Genomic DNA, 8,798 nt, shown 5'->3' with positions numbered 1-8,798 from the left:
GAGGTTCAGGAGGGAGGGGACATATGTGTACCTATGGCTTATTCATGCTGATGTATGGCAGAAACCAACACAACATTGTAAAGCAATTATTCTTTAATTAAAAATAAATTTAAAAAATTTTTAAAAAAGGACAAGACTCATCAGGGAGATCTGGGTTTTCCACCAACCCTGTCACCTTCATGAAGCTGTTTGAACCTTCTGAGCCTCCACGACCATGTCAGTGATGCAAACTAAACCCACTTCACAATACCTGCAGGAGGGGGAGCTCACTGCACAAGCTCACAGACATCCACAAGTGCACCGCACTTCACAGTCTATGTAAAGGCTTCTCTCCCCTCCACTCTGAAGTAGGAGGTGAAGAAGTGGGGGATTAATAAGGCCATCTAGAGAACTGGGGGACCATAATCATTGCTAACACTGATGTTTTAAGCCCTACATACTAAACCCTTTATAAATATTGACTCATTTAATACTAATAACAAGGATTTAAAAAAACTTTATTTTGGAATAATTTCAAACTTAAAGAAAAATTAGAGAACTAATACCTTACCCCAGATTCCCCAGACTCTGGCACTTGACTGGGGTTGTCACATCCCCCATCACTTCTGTTTTGTCCTGAAATGTTTTCTCCCTAGAGCAAGTTGCATCCACTGTGTCCTTTCCAACTCCCCCAAATGCAGGTACTCCAAAGTGGCTTTAAGCCACTTTGCTTTTAGAAAAAACCACAAGTATCTGTCTTTGCAAACAGAAAGAAATCCTAGGAGGATTTTTCACTTTTATGAAAAAGGGCAAAAAGTGAAAGTTGTGTCTGGCATGTGCTTTGCACGAGTGGCCTCCCCAGGCTCCTTCCTGGAACCACGCTGAGCATCTCAGCATCTGGTCCCCAGGGCTGTGAACCCTGTCTGGGAACATCTGTGTGCTTCTTCATTTATTTTGAGACCGCTAGCAAGACCCATCGTAAGTGACTTCCTCGCTTTACACTGTTTCCACTTGTGAAAGCGTCCCTGGGGATGAACTACTTTCACATAGTTGGGGCAAATCTATATTTTATTTTCCTAACAACAGGGACATTGTCTTACATAATTAGGGAAGTGATATTATTATACTATGATCTCAGCTCAGACTCTATTCACATTTCACTAATTGTCCTGAGGAAGTCCTTTATAATAATAATAAGCAATATAACAATATATTATTATATAATATATATTTTATCATAATAAACAAAATAATAATAATGTCTTTTATAATAATAATAAACAACAGGGCCCAGGAACCCATCACGAATCATCTGTTGTATTTCATTGTATCTTTGGTCTCTTTGGTCTCTTTAATCTGAAACAGTTTCCTTAACTTTCCCATTTTTTGTACAGTTCAGATCATTTCTCGTGTTAAGTACCCTCCAGGTGGGCTTGTCTGATGCTTCCTCACAATCATATTCAGATTAGCTTCAGATTATGCTTTTTTCCTTTTTGGCCAGAAACACCCCAGTGTGACAGAGCATCCGTTTGGAAACTACATACTGTGCTCATTCGTTCCAGTAACAATGAGCTTAACTTCTGTTACTTGCTTAAGGTGGGGTGTGCCAGTTTTCTCCACAGTGAAGTTACTATTCCTTCCTTTATCATTAAAAGTAATTTGTGTTGAGATGCTTTGAGGATATGTAAATATTCTGTTTCTCCTCAAACTTTTCCTCTCCTGTTTAGGCCTCTGATCTCGATTCTCCCCTGCAAGGACGACGCTTTCCTAATCCCATCCATACTTTACACGGTGTGGTTGGCATTTTGCCACATGGAAGAGCTTTTTCTCTTTTCCCCCATTTCTTGATTTTATTACAAGCTTCTTATGCCAGTGTTTTTGTCTCCGTCTTTCGAAAGAGGAAACTGAAACGTCACAGACAGAGAGAGCAGACTGTCCTGGGTCACATGGCCAGTGATCAGCAGCAACTTGGGCAAGATGATAACTTGGAAACCATTTCCTCCTCTGTGAAATGAGAGCAGTTGGCCAAGTCAGAGGGCTGCTCCGTGTGACTTCCAAGTGCCTACTCTAATTGCACGTCCAGCAATTGTTCAATAAATGGCTGCTCTTAGAGGGTGGAAGTGTGCTGGTTTGTAGATATTAAAGCCCAGGTACAGGGAGTGAGAAGGATGCATGTTACAGGGAGCCTTCTGACCACGAGCCCTCTCGTTCAGCCATTGTTGAGTGCCAGCACTCTCCCAGGGTCCTGCAGACACAGATGCCAATGACAGGACAGGGGCTTCTGTATTTCCATGGAAACTGAAAGTACAGACCCACGACATCAGACCGCATCTGACAGTAACCCACCATTCGCAGCAGCTGGGCCAAGAAGCCAAACCACAGCCTGTGGACACTCAGGCCCCACAGTCAGTGTTCATAACCACTGGCTTCTCAAGTGTTTGCCCCACTTCTGACACACACTGTCCTTAGGAAGCCAAATACGGTCCCCTAATCAGCCACATGGGCTTCCCTTGTGGCTCAGACGGTAAAGCGTCTGTCTGCAATGCAGGAGACCTGAGTTCAATCCCTGGGTTGGGAAGATCCCCTGGAGAAGGAAATGGTAGCCCACTTCAGTATTTCTTGCCTGGAAAATCCCATGGACCGCAGAGCCTGGTAGGCTACCGTCCATGGGGTCGCAAAGAGTCAGGCACGACTGAGCGACTTCAATTTCACTTTCAATCAGCCACATAAGATGCCTGATTACTAGTTAGCCCAGGGCTGCAAGATAAATGGGCTCAGTCGCTCAGTAGTGTCCAACACTTTGCGACCCCACGGACTGTAGCCTGCCAAGCTCCTCTATCCGTGAAATTTCCCAGGCAAGAATATTGGAGGGGTTTGCCATTTCCTTTTCTGGGGGATCATCCCAACCCATGGATCCATCCCATGTCTCTTGTATCTCCTGCGTTGGCAGGCAGTTTCTTTACTACTGAGCCATCAGGGCAGCCTGATGGTGGCTGACTCCCTTGCTATCACCAGCTCAGAAGAAATAGCCTTAGCTGGTCCTCATTTGGGCGGTCTTCATCTGTTTCCACATAGGGAGAGGGGAGACCCATCAGAAAGTTGCCAAGGACATGTAATTCCATCCCTGATCCTTAGAAGTATTTGACAAAGGACTGAAAACTTAGTCAGGAAATTTCCTTTAAAAAAATAGTCCTCAGAGAACAAATGGCCCATATGTGATGTTTCTTTGATTACCTTTTCAGAGACCTTTCCAAACAAGTGAGCAGTATCATTAATTAAAACCTACTTCTGCTGCTGGCTAATTTTCCCATTGATTAGCTCTGCAACTTGTTATCTGTCTTTCACAAAAGACTCATCATTTTAGGTTGAAGCAGGCTGCACCAAACACAATTACCACTGAGTTAAAAACAGCATTCTATTTCAGAAGTCAAAATCCTACATTCATTTTTAACATTTTTTCAGTCAGTGATAGAAATGGTACAAAATAGCTTTAGTTATAGAAACTAATGGGTAATAATTGCATGAATTTAACAGACAGCAGATGCTGAAAGATGTGGCTCAGATGGTTAAGAATCTGCCTGAGACGCTGGAGACCTGGGTTTGATCCCTCCAGGGAAGATCCCCTGGAGGAGGGCATAGTAACCCACTCCAGTATTCTTTCATGGAGAATCCCATGGACAGAGGAGCCTGGTGGGCTACAGTCCATGGGGTCACAAAGAGCCAGACACGACTGAACAACTTACTTTCAGGTTTTCAGGAGACAGAAGAAGCATGAATATGAAGTAGAAACTTTGGACCATTTTTTTTCAATCCAACCGTACTTTTTTAAAGAAGTACTAACTTGTCTGATACTTCTCTTGTCCAATTAAAGCTATTCTTTCCAACATATTTCTAGGTCTCCTTTAACACAGTTTAAGATCAATACTTACATTTATATTCGTCACTGGTATTTGTCTGTAATTTCCTTTTTCGGTGGTGTCTTTGGTTTTAGTATCAGAATGATGTTGGTTTCATAGACTGTCTTTGGGAGTATGGAAAACAATATGAAAAAGAATGCGTAGGTTAGGACTGAATCACTTTGCTTTACAGCAGAAATTAACACAACGTTGTAAATCCACTAACTAAATTCCAATTTTGTTGTTGTTCTGTCACTAAGTGGTGTCTGACTCTTTCCCACCCCATGGACTGCAGCACACCAGGCTTCTTTCTCTTCCCAGAGTTTGCTCAAATTCATGTCCATTGAGTCAGTGATGTCATACAACCATCTCATCCTCTGTCACTCCCATCTCCTCCTGCCCTCAATATTTCCCAGCATCTGGGTCTTTTGTAATGAGTCAGCTCTTAGAATCAGGTGTCCAAAATATTGGAGCTTCAGCTTCAGCATCAGTCCTTCCAGTGAGTATTAAGGACTGAGTTCCTTTAGGTTTGCAAGGTTTGTTCTCCTTGCTGTCCAAGGGACTCTCAAGAGTCTTCTCCAGCACCCCAATTCGAAAGCATCAATTTTTCAGGGCTCAGCCTTCTTTATGGTTCAACATTCACATCCACACATGACTATAGGCAAAACCATACCTTTTAGTTTTGTCATAGCTTTATGGACATTTAGGAACCAAGTAAAAGAGTTTTTCTCTCCGATTCATAAGTATTGTTTTATAGCTACAGTCAGTTTTCATTATTTGCAGTCGTAATGTCTTGGAGTGTTCTCAGGAACCGTGGATTAGCAATGCTGAATCACAGCTCCAGGTGAAGTACAGGATTAGTTCCTGTAGGCTCTTGATTGTAGCTTTTTCATGAGGTGATTGATAACCTTTTAAATGTGTTTCTCTTTAAAGACATCTGGTTTAATATGTACTGTCGACCCATTAACACTGAATCACAACCGAGTGCATCGGGACATGCCTGAAGGAAACAGTGTCTCACACGTGTGTTTGTAGTTTGCCCATAATATGTCTTAGCGTGTGTTTCTTTGTTTTTTATTCTGTTTGAAGATTGTTCATTGCTTGCTCTGTAGGTTTACACTTTTTGGCAAGTTTAAGAAGTGTTCAGTCTTAATTTTTAAATATTATTTGCTTATTTTTTATTTTTGGTCATGTTTTGGGGCATGCTTCCCTGACCAGGGATGGAACCCATGCCCCCTGAGTCAGGAGCACCAGGTCTTAAACACTGGCCCAGCAGGGAAGTCCCCAGTCTTTTTTTAGGTATCTTTAATTTCCATCCTCTTTTTTGATCTCCTGGGATTCTGACAACATGAAAGTTAAACATTTTGGTATAACCCCACTTGTCCCCGAGACTCTATTCAGTTATTTTTCCATCTATTTTCTGTATCATTTAGATTTGATCATTTTTATTCTTCTAACTTCAAGTTCACTGACTTTCTCTTTTCATCTCCATTCTCTTGTTGATCTCATCACTGATGAGCATTTTATTTTGGCTAGTCTACTTTTCAGTTTTAAACTTTTTACTTGGTTCTTATTTGTATCTTCTCCATCTTTTCTGAGATTTTCTATTTTTAAAATTTGTCTTCCATATTTGGCCAGTGAAGCATGTCTGTGATGGCTGCTTTAAACTCGTGTCAGAGAATTCTAACATCTGAACGTCCTCTTGGTGTTGGTTGATGTCTACTGGCTGTCTTTTCTCATTTAGTTGGAGATATTCCTGATGTTTTGTATGACAAGTGATTTTTAAAATTAAAACCTGGATATTTGGGACAGTATATGATTCAGGGTCTTATTTAAATGTCTTAGTAGGCTCCTCTGACCCCACACCAGTGGGAGAAAGGGGATGGCCCCTTGTGACTCTCAGGTGGTGGTCTAGAGTCTAGAGTCTCCATGTGACCTCCTTGGGGGCACTCTGGGACTCCTTGGATTTCTAGGTGGAGGTGGAGATTTAGGTAACTCCCTGGCACTCCGCTGGCACCACCTTGGCACCTGTTATATTGTTTTTTCTTAGTGTATTAAAAATAATAGATCTAAAAGGATTTCTCTGTCACCAATAAACTCACAAGCTGGGAGGGGAATGATGTATTTAGACCAAATAGCTATTCTGGCCGATTCTTTTCCTTCGAGAATAAAATAGTGCTATGAACGGAGACAGCCTTTGTGGATGCAGAGCCAGCAGCCATTAGACAGAGGAGAGGTTCTGCTTGAAGAGAACTCTGCCAGCTGTTGTAGTTTGGTTCCCCAGAAGCAGACTTTGAGACAAGTGCAAGTGGAGGTGACCCCAGGAAACATCAGTGCAGAGGGAGCCTGGGGAAGGAAGGCCCGTAACCATAGACAGCTGATAAAAAGAGCATTGTGAAGCAGATAACCAGAGTGGGTCCCCACGATCCATCTTGTGGGGTCCCTGGCAACAGCAGAGCACACTGAGCTCAGAGTGTGATGGAGCTGGGGTATCAGATGTGCCAGTCTCCCTTCAAGGACTACGTTGGGGGGTGGGTGTGGGTTGGGGGCAGTGTTAGTTCCTTGATGCTGCCCAGAAGGACTCCAGCTGCCAGAGGAAGCCCCCAGGCAGAGATGGAGTGGCAGCAGCTGGAGGTCAGCCTGGCGCGCTGCATGGCCAGGGCTGATGGGGGATGGGCAGAGCACCATCATGATAGCATCAGCACCACCAGCCCAGCAGGCACAGAAAAGCACCTGGGCACATTTAGGCATAACCTGAAATACCCAATGAGAAAACTGCCCCTTTTAACTGGAGCCCTCCCTCCATGACCCTGTATTTGTTGCAAGAAGAAATACAACAGGAGGGTTCTTATCTCCCTTAGGTCTCATTTTAGCACCTCCACTGCCCTTGGTGAGAATGCTCCCTGTTCCCATCTTCTTCAAGGACAGGCCCCCATGCTCTCGAGTGACTCAGGTCTCCTCTCTCCGAGGCACCTTCAGACAAAGCCATGATGGGGTGTTAGCACTCCATGCTGAGAGGGGACAGAGCCAGTGTCTGAGGGTGATGCCAGGCACTGGAGCTACTGCCAGGTGGGGTTGGGGTCTCTAGTCATCACAGAGGTCCTCCTCTACGATGAGGGGTCCATCCCCTCCTACGACTGTTCTTGAACTGGTCTCCTGGCTTCGGCTGAAGGACAAGCAGAGCCCCTCTGAAGATTTAACTTGACAAGGGAGAGGATTTGACCTGACGAGGGAGCCATGCGGATGAGTAAATTCACACCTGGACCTGGTGTTCTTTTTTATTTTGTAACAAATGCTTTGAATTTAATTAATTTATTTACTTTCGGTTGTATGGGGTCTTTGTTGCTGCTCAGGCTTTTCTGTAGTTGCGGTGAGCAGGTGCTACTCTCTACTTGTGCTTGGGCTTCTCGTTGTGATGGCTTCTTTTGCTGGGGAGCACGGGCTCTAGGGTTTGCTGGCTTCAGTAGTTGCAGTGTGTGGGCTCTCGAGCGCAGACTCAGTTGTGGCGCACCATCTTAGTTGCTCTGCTGCATGTGGGATCTTCTGGGACTAGGAATCAAACCCGTGTCCTCTGCATTGGCAGGCAGATTCTTTTCCACTCAACCACCAGGGAAGTGCAGGACCTGGTGTTCGAATGCAGAACCCTAGTCCGTCCTTTTCTGAGCCGCTGAATGTTTTGGGGGAATGACATTGACTGCCACACTTTGGCATTGTACGAATCAGCTGAAAATATAATTGTTTAATTTTCCCTATAATCACATAGGATGCTGTCTGAGCTGGGAAGCACATGATGCTTTATAAGAGGGAAGTGTCACTTCTGCTCTGTGGTTGCTGGAAGCCTTAGAAAAATGCAAACATATGAAGCGAATTTAAACGTGTGGAGGAGACTCTGTCCCCTGTTTCCTGAAAGATAATAGCAATTTCACCCTTTCTCCATGTTTTATCTTGGCCTGTAAGGTAAGAATATGAAAACCAAACAATGAAAATACTGTTAAATGCCTTAAGTTCATCTGTCAAAATACTCACATGGTTGGAAACCCTACATAAGAAATCTGAAATCCATTTGAAGATAAAAGTTCCTTTTGAAATGATCTTCCTCTACCCCTTCTAGTGGCAGTCAAAAATGACATCGCTTTCGACTTAAAAAATAGGACTCGAAGCTAGTTTGGGAAACCGGGCCAATTCTTTCCCCAAATCTGGCTTCGCTTGAAAGAAAATATTTTTGGATGAGCACCAAGCCTTTTGCTGAATATTCTTTTAATGTCAGACCAAGCATTAATACAAACAAGAAATTGGGTTTAGGTATTAATATATACCTCCTATAGCCCAAATTTTGAATGATTCTGCAAACTATGTTTTTTATTTAGCTTTTATAGTAGTTTCCCAGAGCTGCTGTAAGAAATGACCACAAACATTGTGACTTTCACAATAGAAATTTATTCTTTGCCAGTTCTGGAAGCAGAAGTCTGGGATCAAGATTGAGCAGGGCTTCCCTCTTTCTGAAGGCTCTGGTGGAGGGTCGCTCCTCACCTCTCTCGCAAACTGCAGGTAGTCTTTTCTGTGGCTGCGTCACTCTGATCTCTGCACTTCTCCTTTTTGACACTGGCCATCTCACACGCTAGTAAAGTAATGCTCAAAATTCTCCAAGCCAGGCTTCAGCAATATGTGAACCGTGAACTTTCTGATGTTCAAACTGGTTTCAGAAAAGGCAGAGGAACCAGAGATCAAATTGCCAACATCTGCTGGATCATGGAAAAAGCAAGAGAGTTCCAGAAAAACATCTATTTCTGCTTAATTGGCTATGCCAAAGCCTTTGACTGTGTGGATCACAATCAACTGTGGAAAATTCTGAAAGAGATGGGAATACCAGACCACCTGATCTGCCTCTTGAGAAATTTGTATGCAGATCAGGAAGCAACAGTT

This window comes from Bison bison, unplaced genomic scaffold (assembly GCF_000754665.1).
Source record: "Bison bison bison isolate TAMUID 2011002044 unplaced genomic scaffold, Bison_UMD1.0 scf7180017864486, whole genome shotgun sequence".
Lineage (NCBI taxonomy): Eukaryota > Metazoa > Chordata > Mammalia > Artiodactyla > Bovidae > Bison > Bison bison.
This window is presented reverse-complemented; position numbering follows the sequence as displayed.